Consider the following 18,347-nt stretch of genomic DNA (forward strand, 5'->3'; position numbering starts at 1 on the left):
TGGTAAAGAAGACACGGGTTCTATCCCTGGGCCAGGAAGATTCCCTGGAGAAGGAAATGGTAACCCACTCCAGTATTCTTGCCTGGGAAATCCCATGGACAGAGGAGCCTGGTGGGCTACAGTCCCTGGGGTCCCAAAAGAGTCAGACACAACTTAGCAACTAAACAGCAATAACAACAAAGAAGGCTTCTTTGTTTTTCAAGAGACTTATCTTGAAAGTTTTCTTTAATACTAGTCTCTGACATTATAAAATTTTTGGGTTTTGTGCTTTGACAATTTCTAAATACAAACTGAGTTAAAAGATTGTTACAAAAATCTGCTGCTTCATCAGAAGGCATTGGAACGTTTCTTACAGCAGAAAAGAACCCTAGTAGTCTTTTAGTTGCTAACGTATGAACCATAACAGGTAAGAAGAGACCGGGTGGAAAATGACTAACATACTGGAAATATTTGCATGTACAAAAATACCACTACTTTATTTTCTCTGTATCTGAGCAGCCCCGGGAGGACCCCTGTGCTCCTCATCCTCAGCAGGTGTGTGGTGTGCTCTGTACATTGGCATCAGTGATCCGGCTGTTATGCTCGGCCATCTGCTTAAGGATATGGGGGATTATGCTGTCCATGGAAGCATTGCTCATGTGACCAGCAGTAAAAAGCATTCTTTGGTTATGTTAGCGTTCATCAGCCTGAGTGCCTGCAGGTGGTTTGAGGATCTGGGCCAGTCAGTAGGTGTCTTCTAAGTAGGTTTTCTGAACACAATCCTCCAACTCCATCTACGCCTTTCTTCTAATCTTAAAATCTGGCTTGTGCTGGCCAAATCTGGATTAGTTCAGTCACTCAGTTGTATCTGACTCTTTGCAGCCTCTTGGACTGCAGCACACCAGGCCTCCCTGTCCATCACCAACTCCCGGAGCCAACTCAAACTCATGTCCATCGGGTCAGTGATGCCATCCAACCATCTCATCCTCTGTTGTCCCCTTCTCCTCCCATCTTCAGTCTTTCCCAGCATCAGGGTCTTTTCCAGTGAGTCAGTTCTTTGCATCAGGTGGCCAAAGTATTGAGGCTTCAGCGTCAGTTCTTTCAATGAATATTCAGGACTGATTTCCTTCAGGACTGACTGGTTTGATCTCCTTGCAGTCCAAGGGACTCAAAAGAGTTTTCTCCAACACCACAGTTTGAAAGCATCAACTCTTCAGTGTTCAGCTTTAATTATAGTCAGACTCTCACATCCATACATGACTACTGGGAAAACCATAGCTTTGACTAGACGGACCTTTGTTGATAAAGCAATGTCTCTGATTTTTAATATGCTGTCTGGTTTGGTTATAGCTTTTCTTCCAAGGAGCAAGCGTCTTTTAATTTCATGGCTGAAGTCACCATCTGCAGTGTGTTTGGAGCCCAAGAAAATAAAGTCTCTCTCTCTTTCCATTGTTTCCCCATCTGTTTGCCATGAAGTGATGGGACCGGATGCCGTGATCTTCGTTTTTGAATGCTGGATTCAAAAGCCTGGATGCTGGGGACTAAAGATAGCTATAGCTTTAGGATGCTCATACTCATAGCTGTCTATACCCAGCTTTGCTCTTCTGTTACACGACTCCTGAAACTTCCAGGTGTGCTCCATGACTGACTTTATCCACTTGCCAGAAGGTTTATCTTCCTGGATATTGTTCTGCAGCTGATTGACTATGGCCACAGGGTAGTGGGAGACTTATGTTCTAGGCCAGGCCAAGGCTGGAGAGCTCATTTGAGCAGGCTTGCACCCGGCTGGTTCAGCAATCCTGCCCAAGTGCCTGAAGGGCTAGGCTTAACCTGGCTCAGTGCATGGAGAGGAAACATGGGCATAAGTAGCCCTGAGAGGCAGTGCGTGTCGAGGCACTCTGGAATTGGGCTGGCCACAGGATGTGAATGCTGAAAAGAAGGAGGGCTTGGGACCCAGGGATGAGTGTGGACTGGTCTCTAATGATGACATAGATGTTCCCTCCTCTGCTGGTATCTGTCTCACCTGCCAGGCTTGGAGGTGAGGAGCTGTCTGAGGTTTTCAGTGTTTTAGCTAAAGTATCACATGCCAGAGTAATCTCACTTGCCTATTGATGCTCCTGGGGTATTTCTGAAGCATCACCACTGATAAGGGATTCACTTCAGTTGACAAAGGAGGTTACTTCATTTGCCAGTGTGCTCAGATCTGGCTTGTTTCAGCCTTGGAATCCATGGTTAGGAGAAGGGCACCATCCTCATGTATGAAGAGTTGCAGCCAGTTCACAAGCATCCTGGATCAAGACCTGTTTGTCTTGCTCCCCTTCATCTGCCTTGGGTGTGGGAGCGGCTATCAGGTTTCTCAGACCCTTCTGGGTAAAGGTTTTCTCAGTTGCAGCAGCACAATTGCTTGGTTTCTCCCTTTGCACCTCGAAGTGCTTCTGCTCACCAGTCCCAGACTCTTGACTTATCCCTCCCCCTTTGGTCTCCATAAGTCTGTCTGTGAGTCTGGGGACTTTGATCTTGCACATCTGCAGAGCAGCATTCACGGGTGATGCTTGTGCTTCATTCCCTGTATGTGGGCAAAGTGTAATTTCCTGCACATGGCTTTCTTCTTCTTCAGATTCTAAGTGCAGAACAGATTACTCAGCAAGGTCTTGTACACAGTAGATCTGTGACAGAGTTTAGGGGCAGTTTGACTGTTGATAGATATTTCATTAAATGGCTGTCAGTGTCTGAGGGCTGTTGCTGTGGGGAGACATGCCACAGTGCTATTCAAGAACCTTATTTCAGGGACTTCCCTGGTTGCCCAGTGGTTAGGAACCTGCCTGCCAGTGCGGGGGGCATGGGCTCAGTCCCTGGTCTGGGAAGATCCCACATGCCCCAGAACAGCCAAGCCCATGTGCCACGGCTGTTGCTCCTGTGCTTCAGAGCCTGGGAGCCGCAACTGCTGAGCCCTCGCGCTGCACCTCATGAAGCCTCAGCTCCACCTTCTGAAGCCTGGGCACCACACCAAGAGTGGCCCCCGCTCGCTGCACCATAACTAGAGAAAGGCCGTGCGCAGCCTTGTTAATTTTATTTGTTAAGTAAGCTCACACGCTAGTAAAGTAATGCTCAAAATTCTCCAAGCCAGGCTTCAGCAATACGTGAACCATGAACTTTCAGATGTTCAAGCTGGTTTTAGAAAAGGCGGAGGAACCAGAGATCAAATTGCCAACATCTGCTGGATCATTGAAAAAGCAAAAGAGTTTCAGAAAAACATCTATTTCTGCTTTATTGACTATGCCAAAGCCTTTGACTATGTGGATCAGAATCAACTGTGGAAAATTCTGAAAGAGATGGGAATACCAGCCCACCTGACCTGCCTCTTGAGAAACCTGTATGCAGGTCAGGAAGCAACAGTTAGAACTGGACATGGAACAACAGACTGGTTCCAAATAGGAAAAGGAGTACGTCAAGGCTGTATATCGTCACCCTGCTTATTTAACTTATGTGCAGAGTACATCATGAGAAACGCTGGGTTGAAAGAAGCACAAGCTGGAATCAAGATTGCCGGGAGAAATATCAATAACCTCAGATATGCAGATGACACCACCCTCATGACACAAAGTGAAGAGGAACTAAAAGCCTCTTGATGAGAGTGAAAGAGGAGGGTGAAAAAGTTGGCTTAAAAGCTCAACATTCAGAAAATGAAGGTCATGGCATCTGGTCCCATCACTTCATAGGAAACAGATGGGGAAACAGTGGAAATAGTATCAGACTTTCTTTTGGGGGGCTGCAAAATCACTGCAGATGGTGACTGCAGCCATGAAATTAAAAGACGCTTACTCCTTAGAAGAAAAGTTATGACCAACCTAGATAGCATACTGAAAAGCAGAGACATTACTTTGCCAACAAAGGTCCGTCTAGTCAAGGCTATGGTTTTTCCTGTGGTCATGTATGGATGTGAGAGTTGGACTGTGAAGAAAGCTGAGCACCGAAGAATTGATGCTTTTGACCTGTGGTGTTGGAGAAGACTCTTGAGAGTCCCTTGGACTGCAAGGAGATCCAACCAGTCCATTCTGAAGGAGATCAGCCCTGGGTGTTCTTTGGAAGGAACGATGCTAAAACTGAAACTCCAGTACTTTGGCCACCTCATGCAAAGAGTTGACTCATTGGAAAAGACTCTGATGCTGGGAGGGATTGGGGGCAGGAGGAGAAGGGGACGACCGAGGATGAGATGGCTGGATGGCATCACGGACTCGATGGACATGAGTCTGAGTGAACTCCGGGAGATGGTGATGGACAGGGAGTCCTGGTGTGCTGCGATTCATGGGGTCGCAAAGAGTCGGACACGACTGAGCGACTGAACTGTCCACCAACTGTTACTATAGCCGAAGTCAACACATTTGGATCACTTAATTTCTTTGGAAGAGAAAAGTGAAGACTTCATTTTTCAGTCAGTCTGTTCTTTCAGGCGCTTTTCCACAGTCTCTCCTGCAGTCCTCTCCTGCAGTGGTTACCTCTGTGGACGCTGGCACACGTCTCCCAGTCCTTTGCGCCATGTTGGTGGCTGGCAGGCCATTCTAGGTACAGCACTCAGTGGAAGAAGGACACCTCACCCAAGGTGCATCCCCTCCCGGGGGCAGCTCTCCGTCAACGACTGGACTAAAGGCGGGCTGACTTGCTGAGAGCTGAGACCACACCGAGTGGCCACCGCAGGCCCTGAGCTGTGCAGGGCGTTGGTCAGGGACCTTGTGGGAACTGCGCCTCAATCAGTCGCTCCTCTTGCCTCTGTCACGTCCCTGCAGTCGACCTTAAGGGCGCTCCCCAGTAGCATTTCTATATGTGACTGTTCCTGTCGGAATCTGCTTCCCAGGGAACCTGGTCTAAGAAAGTTACCCTCTGGAAAGAGTGCAGAGTCCCCTGTGCTTCAGAATGTCTTGTTTCTATAAATCTGACACCACCTGCAGCATCCGTTGCTGTCTTTTGGATTCGTTGTCTTCGCTACCAATAGCTTGCCTGCGGATGACGGAGGGAATACATTCCATGTGGGGTATCAATACTTCATTTGTACCTTTGCTTGGGAATTTCTAAAATTCAGTTGAAGTAGTTTTCTGAACTTTTCTATATATTATAGGTTTTCTAAAAGATGTTATCTTTAGTTGAGGGAAAATATTATTTGGTTCTCTTTTTGTGTGGTTCATAAAAAATAGTTCCTCATGTACTTTGTTATTGGAAACAGAATCCAGAAAATACCATAAGCTGAAAAGTGTTAGAAACATCAGTGCTTCATCCAAATATATAGCAAACGGTCAACACTATGTAATTTGTTCCAACATTTGTTTCTTTACTCTTCTATAATGCTTTCCACATATCATGCAACAATATTTGACTAACAAAGATACACATTTTGGGTTTCACCATATGCTTTTTTTGGTATTATTTCAGCCACTTCAACTGTGACAGAACAAGTGTTTCCTCAATGGATGTGGCTGTGCTTTTGTAAAATACCTTTGATGTAAAATGAGAAACCTCAAAAGAAGCTTCTAAACATATATGCACATATATACACATATATATACACATATATACACATATATATACACATATATACGTATATCACCACATTTCCTGACGCTGTAGAATTCTATGTGTAGTGTCGCATCACTGTAGAAATCCCTGAAAAACTGTAAGGGTTTTTCTTCAAGTCTGAGATGCTTCGTTTTAATCTATCCCATTCATCTTTGTGGCATCATGCTACCATTTGCTATGTGTGTTTCTGGCAATATGGTAAACTAGATTACCCAGAAAGCTTCCTGTTATAAAATGCTCTCACATATTAGTGAAAATATAAAAAAGTATCATTTAAAAATGTGTAACTGAGGCAGAAAGCATGTAAGAACATTTCCAGTGGACTAAAAATGTATGAACTGAAAACCAGAGCCAAAACCACACTGGAAGGTGCTTTGACAGCCTGGGGTGTGGGATCAGAAGAGCACTACAGGAAGTCTTTGTCTCAGTTGCACAGAGGTTTAGACCTCAGGACCTACACGAGAATAGGGGATAATGCCTTGGGACTCCTATGAGTTTAAGGGCTGCATTTGAGACTCCCACAGAAACCTGGGGCCTTTGAAGATTCACACTAGAAAACTTACCCACTGGTGCAGAATAGTGTCTGAAGGACATTTGTATGTCTTTATTTAGATTTTAGATAGAAAAAAAAATTCCTGGAAATCCATAACTATGTCAGTATCTTCACCCAGAGTTGGGATTGAAATCTTTCCGTCAGTATGGTTCTAGAAAACTCCAAGGTAATAAACTAACAGAGATCCAAGCCTCTGAAAATCCTGGGCTTCTGGCGAAGTAAATGTAAGCCTCTCAGGAGGAGTGCCCTCCTAGAGTTCTGCGAGTGCTGGAGAGCTGGCAGTACAGAGTTAGAAAGCACGTGAGGAAAGACAACACCTGTTGAGTCAGTGTCCTCAGTGAGCTGCAGTTATCCACCCAAGAACTTCAGATTAGAGAACTACTGAGGAGTAAAAATTAAATATGGATGTCAAAATCAGTGTGACTCAAGGGTGACTCCTAGAGCTTTCGGAAGGGTGGTGCTGAAACTTACTGAGAAGGGAAAGACTAAAGCAGAAAAATAACATTTGGTGGGGGGGGGGGGGGGGGGGGGGCAGAAAGCAGGAGTTTGGATTTTTACATCATAATTTTGAAGTATCTACCAGCTATTTAAGAAATGAGACCTTTACAGGCAGCTGGGTCTATCTATGTATCCATCCATCCATCCATCCATCTGCCCGATTACCTATCAGCTATCTCTCTTTCCTGTGTCTCTCTGTATACACATCTAGACTTCTGAGCATGGACATTTGGCCTGTGGTGGGCCTCTGCTGACTTCTCCCATTACAGTTCCCTCCAGCTCCGCGCAGGCACGAGGCCCCTTCCGGCCCTTTGGATGCCAAGGACTCTCGACTACTGTTGCCTCTGGAACTGATGCCTGGGTGCCTGGGTTGCATCCTGTTATATCAGCCTGTTTGGGGGTGGAGCCAGGCATCAGTACCTTGAACATTTTTTTCTCCAGTTTTATTGAGAAATAATTGACACACAACGCTGTATGAGTTTAAGGCCTAGAACATGATAGTTTGATTTACAGCTCTTGTAAAGTGCTCATCACAGCACACTCAGCTAACGTCCATCGTCGCACACAGATACAGTGTGAAAAGAAAGGAGAGAAAGGAAAGTGATTTTCTCCCTGAGGGGAGAACACTTAGGAGGTGCTCTCTTCCCGACTTTCCTATCATAGAGCAATGTTTGCCGTGGACATCACGTTGTACGTCACGCTCCAGTACTTGCTTAGCATATAGCTAGAAATATGTGAAGTGAAGTGAGGTGAAGTCGCTCAGTCGTGTCCGACTCTGCGACCCCGTGGACTGTAGCCTACCAGGCTCCTCCATCCATGGACTTTTCTAGGTAAGAGTACTGGAGTGGGTTGCCATTTCCTTATCCGGGGGATCTTCCTGCCAGAGGGATTGAACCCCGGGTCTCCGGCATTGCAGGCAGACACTTTACCCTCTGAGCCACCGGGCCGGGGAATGTGCATATTGGTTTATTTCCACGGCTGCTCCTGGGTCTTTGTTGCTGGGCATGGGCTTCCTCTAGCTGCGACAAGCGGGTGGGGCCTCGTCTTCCCCGGGGCTTCTGCGGCTGCAGAGCGCGGGCTCCAGTGCCCCGGCTGCAGCGGCGGTGACGCGCGGGCTCCGCGTGCCCAGGACTGGCGGCGGCGGCGGGGCGGGGGCTCTGGAGTGCAGAGCACCGCCGGCCGCGCTCGGCACGTGGGGCCTTCCTGGACTGGGGATCGAACTCATCCCCTGCATTGGCAGGCAGGTTCTTAACTACTGGACCACCAGGAAGTCCCTAGAAATTTGTAATTTGTCCCTTTCGGCCACCTTCTTGCAACTCTCTCTTGTTTTGCCCTCTCCCTCAGGTAACCACATGCCTGATCTTTTTTTCTGTGAGTTTTTTTGGTTTGTTGTGTATTTTCAGAGTCTGCATGTGAGATTATACAGTGTTTGTCTTTCTCTGTCTGACTTATTTCCCTTTATGCAATGCATTCAAGTTTCATCCATGTTGTCACAAATAGTAGGATTTCCTTATTTTTAACGGCTGAACAATACTCCATTTCATATGCATCTTTGCATATAGATATGTGCATGCACATACATACACACGCAACTTCTTTATCCATTCATCTACTGACGGGCACAAAGCTTGCTCCCACGCTTTGCCTGTTTTAAAGAATGCTGCTATGCTATGAGCATGGAGTTGCAGAGAACTTGTTGAGTTAGTGTTCTCATTTTCTTTGGCTTTATTCCTGGAAATGGAATTACAAGATCTGTTGCAGTTCTACTTTATGTTTTTGAGGAACCTCGTGGGCTCCTCCACACTGTTTTCCATAGTTGCTGTACCAGTTCGCATTGCCACCAACACTGCACAAGTGTTCCATGCTCTCCACGTCTATACTAGCATTTGTTATTTCCTCTCTTATTGGTGATGGCTATTCTAATAGAAGTGAGGTGATATCTCACTGTGGTCTTAATTTGCATTTCCCAAATGACTAGTGATGTAGAACATCTCTTTTATGTACCTATTGGCCTTTTATATACATTCTTTGGAAGATTGTTTATTTAGGTCCTTTGCCCACTTTTAATTGGGTTATTTGCTTTTTTATTAGTGAGCTGTATGTCTTCTTTATATATTTTGGATATCAACCCCTCATCAGATGTATATCTGATACATACCACATAAATAATAGAGTTTGCAAATATTTTTTCCCATTCTGTAGGTTGTCTGGTCCCTTCAGGCTTCAGTACTTTTTAAATCTCCATGTGACTCCAATGTGCAGCCGCATCTGGGAACAGACTGCTGAAGCGCCTGGCTGCTCTAAGCGCAGCTCTCATCCGGCAAGCGTGGTCCTTCCAGCGGCAGCATTGGCGTCACCTGAGAGCTTGTTGGAGAGGGGAATCTCGGCGGCCACCTTGCCCTCTTGAATCAGATCCCACGTTTTAACCAGCTCTTCCAGGGATTCATGCTCACAGTAACATCCGGGCAGCACCATGTCTGTCTCTGCCGAAGCTGTCTTCTCCATCATGCCTGCACCCCCCCACCCCATCCTGCTGGCTCATTCCCACCTCCTTGATTGACCTCAGGTATCCCTCTCCTGGAAACCTTCCTCATCCTTCCCCCTACATACTCAGGCTGGTCTTCAAGGGATGCCCTTACTGTGATTTTTGGCTCAGCCCCCAGTCTTCTTGATTTTGGACCCACAGTGGGAGGGGCAACATTGCTGACAGTCGTTGCTCAGTGCCTGTTGAGTTGAGTGGCTAAGGTGGATGTCAGCCAGGTGGGACTCATAGGTGTACATGGCGAGGGCCCAGGTCTGTGAGATCAGACTCCTGAGGGTTCTGGCTCTAACAGCAGCAGCCCCTGATGTGATGAGCTCTGACCACAGGCTGCATGAGGCTATTGATTTTCTTTTATCTTCGCTGTGGCGAAGGAGACTGTGGCTCACAAGGTGTGTGCTCAAAGCTAGAGGAGGAATCTGAATTCTGGAGGCGTCTCCCTCGTGGGCTTCCCTGGTAACATGGCAGAGAATGAGGAGTGAGGATAGCTTGGGTTTCTTCTATGATCTCATTAAAATTATTTCCATGATAAGTTTATTTTCCTAACTGTAAAGCCAGGACACCAAGAAGCACACTTGGAGGAAGGGGGTCAAAAAGCACACACTTCCGGTCACAAGCAGGTGAGCGCTGGGGAGTCCCGTGCAGCATGACGACTGTGCTTGACGGTGCCGCGTGATGCATGGCTGACCCTTTGAATAATGCAGGGCTAGGGGCGCCTACCTACCCTCCTCACATGGAGAATCAAGTGTAACCTTTGACTCCTTACAAATTTTACTAGTAGCCTACTGTTCACCGGAAGCTGAACCAATAACATAAACAGTTGATAAGCACGTATTTTGTATGTTGTGCTTACTATATCCTGTATTCTTACAATAAGGAAAGCTAGAGAAAAGAAAACGTTAGTAAGAAGATCATCAGTTCAGTTCCGTCACTCAGTCACAGCCGACTCTTTGCGACCCCATGGACTGCAGCACACCAGGCCTCCCTGTCCATCACCAATTCCCAGAGCTTGCTCAAACTCATGTCCATTGAGTCGGTGATGCCATCCAACTATCTCATCCTCTGCTGTCCCCTTCTCCTCCTGCCTTCAGTCTTTCCCACCACCAGGATCTCTTCTAATGAGTAAGTTCTTTGCATCAGGTGGCCAAAGTATTGGAATTTCAGCTTCAGCATCAGTCCTTCCAATGAATATTCAGGACTGATTTCCTTTAGGATTTATTGATTATATCTCCTTGTTGTCCAAAGGACTCTCAAGAGTCTTCTCCAACACCACAGTTCAAAAGCATCAGTTCTTCAGTGCTCAGCTTTCTTTATGGTCCAACTCTCACATCCCTACATGACTACTGGAAAAACCATAGCTTTGACTAGATAGACCTTTGTCAGCAAAGTAATGTCTCTGTTTTTTAATATGCTGTTTAGGTTGGTCATAGCTTTTCTTCCAAGGGGCAACCATCTTTTAATTTCAAGGCTGCAGTCACCATCTGTAGAGATTTTGGAGCCCAAGAAAATAAAGTCTGCCACTGTTTCCATTGTTTCTCCATCTACTTGCTATGAAGTGATGGGACCGGATGCCATGATCTTAGTTTCTTGAATGTTGAGCTTTTAAGCCAGCTTTTTCACTCTCCTCTTTCACTCTCATCAAGAGGCTTTGGTTCTTCTTTGCTTTCCGCCATGAGGGTGGTGTCATCTGCACATCTTTTTATGGCGGCCTCACCTGCACACTAGTGAAAGAGTCATTATACAACTTTTATGGCACACAGTTCTACAGTCATATCCATAATATAATATTGAAACATCGTTACATTTGAAAAAAGCCCACAAAAACCACTTACCTGTTATGATGGGCTGATAATACAGTGTCTCCAATTACAAGAGAGAGGCATACTGTATGTTAATGTAATTCTTTGAAAATGAAGTTATAAAACAGTAAGAAAACGGATACATTGTTTATAGTAAATGTCACTCACCTTGTCCCTATGTGGCTGTTCAGTCGCTAAGTCGTGTCTGACTCTTTGAGACTCCATGGACTGCGGCATTCCAGGATTTTCTGTCCTTCACTATCTCCTGGCGTTTGCTCAGATTCATGCCCATTGAGTTGGTGATGCTTTCTAACCATTGCCTCCTCTGATACCTACCCGTGTGTGTGGTGTGTATATATACATATATATAAATGTATATATATGCTAGTAATATCATATGAAAAAATGGTGGTGGAGAGGCTGAGGGAATAAAAATTCAAGTTGTATACTGAAATGACATTCTTGTAGGCAGAAGCCATATATGACTTAACTCTTTCTCCCCGTCCCTGTGGAGACTCCTCTCTAGCTCTGGTTGGGGTCGCTGCCCTCAGAGTGGCCCTGGAGGCGTCCCTGTCACCCGCTGAGCCTTCTGCACAGAATCGGCAGCTCCCCTGCTGCCTCTGCCCCTGGCTCCACGGGTGGAGGGCCTCTGGTGACAGGCACATGACTGCAGACTGGGACGCACCCTCTGGTCTTCGGCATCATTTTCGGATTTGGGGGGAAATTGTGTGTCACAGGAAAGAAGGAAGCAAAGACTCCTGTGATCAGTGGAAGGAGCTCCTGTTGCTTCTGGTGCCTCCCTTTGTTCCTTGCTGGGGCTTCTCCCTTCTCCATTGTTACGCTGCTGACTGTTGTGATTGTGTGACAACCTATGGCCTTTTCATCTGTTTTTCAGCGTGGTTCACACACCCCAAATGCCAGCAGAGACATAAGAAACTGTAACTCAGACTGGGGAAATGGCTAGCCTTTCATATTGTCCTTTGGTATTTGCATTGTTTTTAATCACTCTTTCTTATTATAACGGTGACATTGTCGGAAGCCTCCAAAGCTCACCATGGGGCCTTCTTATTGATGATAGCAATAGGATGCTCTCAAGGGGAGGGGGAAGGGTTGAGCGAGTAGCTGGCTGAGTTTCTTTCGCAAGCCGGTTGTGTGGGGTTAGAAATGAATGTGTGAAATATTCACTGGGGAGAGAACGGTTTGGGGATTATCTTCCCTGATTTTCTCGTCGGCTCACTCCACCTTCTGAGGGCAAGAGAGATTTCTGAAGTGTCATAGCAGTGGTGCATGATGGGAACTTATCTGCAAGGCTGATTTTATTCTAATGAGGGCAGAATGAGCAAAAAGTTATATTCAGACATTGCAGACTCCTGCCTTTCTCCATTTTTCTTTCTCTGCCTCTAGGACACTTAGGAGAAGGCAATGGCACCCCGCTCCAGGACTCTTGCCTGGAAAATCCCACGGATGGAGGAGCCTGGTAGGCTGCAGCCCACGGGGTCGCTAAGAGTCGGACACGGCTGAGCGACTTCATTTTCATGCACTGGAGAAGGAAATGGCAACCCACTCCAGTGTTCTTGCCTGGAGAATCCCAGGGACGGGGGAGCCTGGTGGGCTGCTGTCTATGGGGTCGCACAGAGTCAGACACGACTGACGCGACTTAGCAGCCGCAGCAGGACACTTAACCCCAAAACGTGTGGCTTCCTGTCAGTCTGGAGGTCCCCGCTTTTCTTTGCCCAAGGACCCCCGCTGTTGGTAGATGTGTGGCTTCCTGCCATGTGACCCTTGTCCCCTTCTCTGCTCAAATCCTGCTGTAACATCCCCCTCATAAGTAGGGAGTCAGGTGGTGAGCTCCTCTCTTGCACAAGGGAGGCCAGGCTCATGGAATTCTCCTGGCTGGATCCACCAAAGATGTTCCCAATGGAAGGTTCCCATCTCAAGGCAAAAAGTATTCTGAGACAGGAAGGTCAAGAAAGCAAAATGAGGATTTATTTACGAGTGCCTGATGAACTACGGAATGAGGCTTGTGACACTGTACAGGAGACAGGGATCAAGACCATCCCCATGGAAAAGAAATGCAAGGAAGCAAAATGGCTGTCTGGGGAGGCCTTACAAATATCTGTGAAAAGAAGAGAAGTGAAAAGCAAAGGAAAAAAGGAAAGATATAAGCATCTGAATGCAGAGTTCCAAAGAATAGCAACAAGAGATAAGAAAGCCTTCTTCAGCGATCAATGCAAAGAAATAGAGGAAAACAACAGAATGGGAAAGACTAGAGATATCTTCAAGAAAATTAGAGATACCAAGGGTACATTTCATGCAAAGATGGGCTCGATCAACGACAGAAATGGTATGGACCTAACAGAAGCAGAAGATATTAAGAAGAGGTGGCAAGAATACACAGAATAACTCATGACCCAGATAATCATGATGATGTGATCACTAATCTAGAGCCAGACATCCTGGAATGTGAAGTCAAGTGGGCCCTAGAAAGCATCACTACGAACAAAGCTAGTGGAGGTGATGGTATTCCAGTTGAGCTGTTTCAAATCCTGAAAGATGATGCTGTGAAAGTGCTGCACTCAATATGCCAGCAAATTTGGAAAACTCAGCAGTGGCCACAGGACTGGAAAAGGCAGTTTTCATTCCTGTCTCAAAGAAAGGCAATGCCAAAGAATGCTCAAACTACCGCACAATTGCACTCATCTCACATGCTAGTAAAGTAATGCTCAAAATTCTCCAAGCCAGACTTTAGCAATACGTGAACCGTAAACTTCCTGATGTTCAAGCTGGTTTTAGAAAAGGCAGAGGAACCAGAGATCAAATTGCCAACATCTGCTGGATCATGGAGAAAGCAAGAGAGTTCCAGAAAAACATCTATTTCTGCTTTATTGACTATGCCAAAGCCTTTGACTGTGTGGATCACAATCAACTGTGGAAAATTCTGAAAGAGATGGGAATACCAGAACACCTAACCTGCCTCTTGAGAAATCTGTATGCAGGTCAGGAAGCAACAGTTAGAACTGGCCATGGAGCAACAGACTGGTTCCAAATAGGAAAAGGAGTGCGTCAAGGCTGTATATTGTCACCCTGCTTATTTAACTTCTCTGCAGAGTACATCATGAGAAACTCTGGCCTGGAAGAAGCACAAGCTGGAATCAAGATTGCCGGGAGAAATATCAATAACCTCAGATATGCAGATGACACCACCCTTATGGCAGAAAGTGAAGAGGAACTACAAAGCCTCTTGATGAAAGTGAAAGAGGAGAGTGAAAAAGATGGCTTAAAGCTCAACATTCAGAAAACGAAGATCAAGGCATCTGGTCCCATTACTTCATGGGAAATAGATGGGAAACAGTGGAAATAGTGTCAGACTTTATTTTGGGGGCTCCAAAATCACTGTAGATGGTGATTGCAGCCGTGAAATTAAAAGATGCTTACTCCTTGGAAGAAAAGTTATGACCAACCTAGATAGCATACTGGAAAGCAGAGACATTACTTTGCCAACAAAGGTCCGTCTAGTCAAGGCTATGGTTTTTCCTGTGGTCATGTATGGATGTGAGAGTTGGACTGTGAAAAAGGCTGAGTGCCGAAGAATTGATGCATTTGAACTGTGGTGTTGAAGACTCTTGAGAGTCCCTTGGACTGCAAGGAGATCCAACCAGTCCATTCTGAAGGAGATCAATCGTGGGATTTCTTTGGAAGAAATGATGCTAAAGCTGAAACTCCAGTACTTTGGCCACCTCATGAGAAGAGTTGACTCATTGGAAAAGACTCTGATGCTGGGAGGGATTGGGGGCAGGAGGAGAAGGGGATGACAGAGGATGAGATGGCTGGATGGCATCACGGACTCGATGGACGTGAGTCTGAGTGAACTCCGGGAGATGGTGATGGACAGGGAGTCCTGGTGTGCTGCGATTCATGGGGTCGCAGAGAGTCAGACACGACTGAGCGACTGAACTGAACTGAACTGAGAGCATAAAGAGCAGCAGGTACGTTTTCCTCAATCCAGGTTACTACATTGAGGATAAGTTTCTAGAAGCCTTGCATGCTGAATGAACTGCAGTTGAGAGGCCAGATGAAAGTGTAGCGAGGCTTTCTTACAGGTGTAAGTAACTGGAGAGGCGTCTGTTGTCCCTGTCACGCCCATTTTCCCCTTTATCTTTTCTATGCTGTGTATTTGTCATCATTCTTTGGAAACTGTATCACAGCTTTCAGCCTGCCTTAAATTTCTGAGAAGTTCTGTTTTAAGAAATACATATGAGGAGGAAAGAATAGAGACAAAGCCCAGGGAGGCAGGTAAATAGAGATCATGGATGGGATGCATGTGTGCTAACAGTGAGGGCTTCCCAGGTGGCGCTAGTGGTAGTTCACCCGCCAGTGCAGGAGACTCAAGAGACGTGGCTTCGATCCCAGGGTTGGGAAGATCCCCTGGAGTAGGAAATGGCCCCTCACTCCAGTACTCTTGTCTGGAAAATCCCATGGTCAGAGGAGCCTGGTGGGCTACAGTCATGGGGTCGCAAAGAGTCAGACACGGCTGACACACACATCTATATAAAGACAACTTGAACATGAAACAGACTGCGAGATTATCTTTTCTAGAGTTGGAAGATGAATTTGGTAAGTCTGAGATTTTTGCATTGAAAAGTATATAATACATTTGTGTGAAATGAGAGTAGATTATCAGTATTCTTTCCGAGTAGACCAGATAATTAGAAAAAGAAGTGGGCGGGGGGGAATCCAGTAGAAGTAAGATTTAATTTTATATGTAATCAGAAGAAATATTCTGAGTAATTCATCACTAATTCAAAGAGCCAAGAGAAATCTAGGGGAAGTCCCAGGAGACGTAATCAGCTGAAATGCAGAGGCTGGAACATTCGCAAAACGTCACAGTTACAAACTGTAGTGTTACAAACTGTAGCTTTAGACATAATCAGCTATGCAGAGGCTGGAACATTCGCAAAACGTCCCAGTTACAGATTGTAGCTTTAGACGTAATCAGCTATGCAGAGGCTGGAACATTCACAAAAGGTCACAGTTACAGATTGTAGCTTTAGACGTAATCAGCTATGCAGAGGTTGGAACGTTCGCAAAACGTCACAGTTACAGATTGTAGTTTTTCCCCTCATGAGACCTGAATAGTGTTTCATCAACAAATCTCAAAAGAATTTTCAGGAAGTTTCAACACGAAAGACTCGCACTTGATACAGGAATTTTCACCTAAACAGAGGAGTCTGGCTTTGGAAGGTTTGCTTCTTATTCTTCGGAAAGCTTTCCGGAAGTCTGCCCCTTAAACTTTCTGGGCTTCACTTCCTCTTTATGAAAAATGGGGGAACCATGCCTGTCACCAGTTCACCCCCAAGGGCGCTGCAGAGTGACTGGAGTCCATCTCCTCTCAGTCCTGCGCTGTGAGAGGGCTCAGTCAGCGTCAGGGGCCAATTGGTTCTGGGCTCCGTTCCGTGGCCTCAGCGTGAGGCCTCCTGCACAGGACCGGGGGCAGGACTCGGCAGGACTGACCCTGCTTCAGGGTGACCAGCCTTACAGATGCCCTCAGAGACGGGATGTGGGATGAGCCCCGGTGAAAGATGAGCGAATCCCCTGAGAGGAGGCTCTGTGGAGGGGCTGATGTGGGGCCTGCTGAGGGCGGGCTGTCATCCCGGGGGCGGCGGGCATGGACCCCCTCCGTGGCCAAGGCTGTCCCTCTGGGGGAGTCACTTGGCTTCTCGGGCCTTTGGCCCCCCAGTCTGCTGGTGGGGTGATGGCAGTGTGGACTGATGAGTCATTTGCTCAGAACAGGGCAGAAAGGGGTCTCGAGGAGAGTCCACGGAACACCATCGGGGGTGGGGGGGCTCACAGCCCCTGTTTTCCGCAGGTCTCAGTCCGAGATGCAGAGAGCAAACACGAGCAGACCTGCAGCAGCACCCTGGCCGGGCCTGGGTGGTGGCTCCTCCAGTTTCCTGAGTCTTGGAGGGAACAGGCTCCAGAGGATTGTGACTGGCTCACTCCAGGCCCGGCCCAGCACCCCGCTGAGTCCGGTGTCTGGCCCCTAGGAGGCAGACAGGACTGACCGCAGCAAGCGTGGTCCAGGCCGTCATTAGGGAGAAGTGGGGGTGGAAGGGGACACGGGGCAGCCTGTGTACATGGAATCCACACCAGGAACGCGTATCTCTGGGACTCGGGCACCAGCTGGGGCAGTGGTGGGCCTGTGTAAGCGAGGCAGGGCCTGGGGGTCCCGTGGAGAAGCGCGCCGAGCTTGGCCTGTGCCCCTGGCCTTGCGTCTCCTGGCCCCTGGGGAAGAGGCACGGAGCAGCGTGGGTGCAGTGACCACTGCTGTCCCCAGGCCCTGCCCGCAGTGGCTCTTCAGGCTCCGGGTTGGGGAGCCTGTGGGGTGTGGGTCCTGTCGTGCCCACCAGGGAGGCCTGGAGGACTTGGTGAGGAAGCACCCTCACCTGTGCAGACGCTTCCAAGCCAGGGTCTGGCGGAGCGCTTGCCCTGCATGTGGGTCTCAAGCCCACAGCAGACACGAGCTTCTAGCGGCTCTGTTTCCTACACGCCAAGCCCTGACACCCAGTCCACCTGCCGCCCGTGAGGAGGCCCGGCCGGCCGGGCTCCAGGTGCTGCTTCTGACCGTGTGCCCGGCGGCCGTATCACTGAGTCAGGCCGTCGGGTGGCGTTGGGGCGGGGACGGGAGCGCAGTCCAGGCCCGGGGGCGGGGGACTGCGCTGACCGCGCTGGTGCTGCGGCTGTAGGTGCGCCCTCCACCCGCCCCCCAGGCGGAGACCACCGCCCCCTACAGACTGTCTCCAGGTCAGTCCTGGGGACCCTGCTCGGGCCCTAGCCTGGCCGGACCTTTCTGCCTCAACAGGGAAGGTTTACTTCTTCCATTCGGGCTCAAGTAGGTGATTATGAAACCAAAGCTGAGCCCAACACAGCACAGGCTTTGTTCAGAGGCCAGAGAGAGGTGAAGTGGGAACAAAGCTCACAGCTCTGCTTCTCACCCACCTGGAGAGAGTGGCGTGATTTTAAAAGTAAAGACAAAGGGAGGAGGCCTGAGGCTCATGCTGGGGAGGCAGGTACGTTTAGGGGAAGGGCAGGGTTTTTCCAAGTTAGTGGGGTGCCACCTCCTTGATCTGTATTCAGGTCAAGAAGCAACAGTTAGAACTGGAGATGGAACAATAGACTGGTTCCAAACAGGAAAAGGGGTACGTCAAGGCTGGATATTGTCACCCTGCTTATTTAACTTATATGCAGAGCACATCATGAGAAACGCTGGCCTGGAAGACGCACAAGCTGGAATCAAGATTGCCAGGAGAAATATCAATAACCTCAGATATGCAGATGATACCACCCTTATGGCAGAAAGTGAAGAGGAACTAAAAGCCTCTTGATGAAAGTGAAAGAGGAGAGTGAAAAAGTT

The 18,347-nt window shown here is 47.7% G+C and overlaps 1 pseudogene; it reads right to left on the minus strand.

Moving 5' to 3' along the window:
* Positions 1–1,498: 1,498 nt before the first annotated feature.
* LOC101116279 (nuclear receptor subfamily 2 group C member 2-like) lies at positions 1,499–9,103 on the minus strand (annotated as a pseudogene).
* Positions 9,104–18,347: the final 9,244 nt, after the last annotated feature.

Source organism: Ovis aries, chromosome 1, assembly GCF_016772045.2.
Source record: "Ovis aries strain OAR_USU_Benz2616 breed Rambouillet chromosome 1, ARS-UI_Ramb_v3.0, whole genome shotgun sequence".
Classification (NCBI taxonomy): Eukaryota; Metazoa; Chordata; class Mammalia; order Artiodactyla; family Bovidae; genus Ovis; species Ovis aries.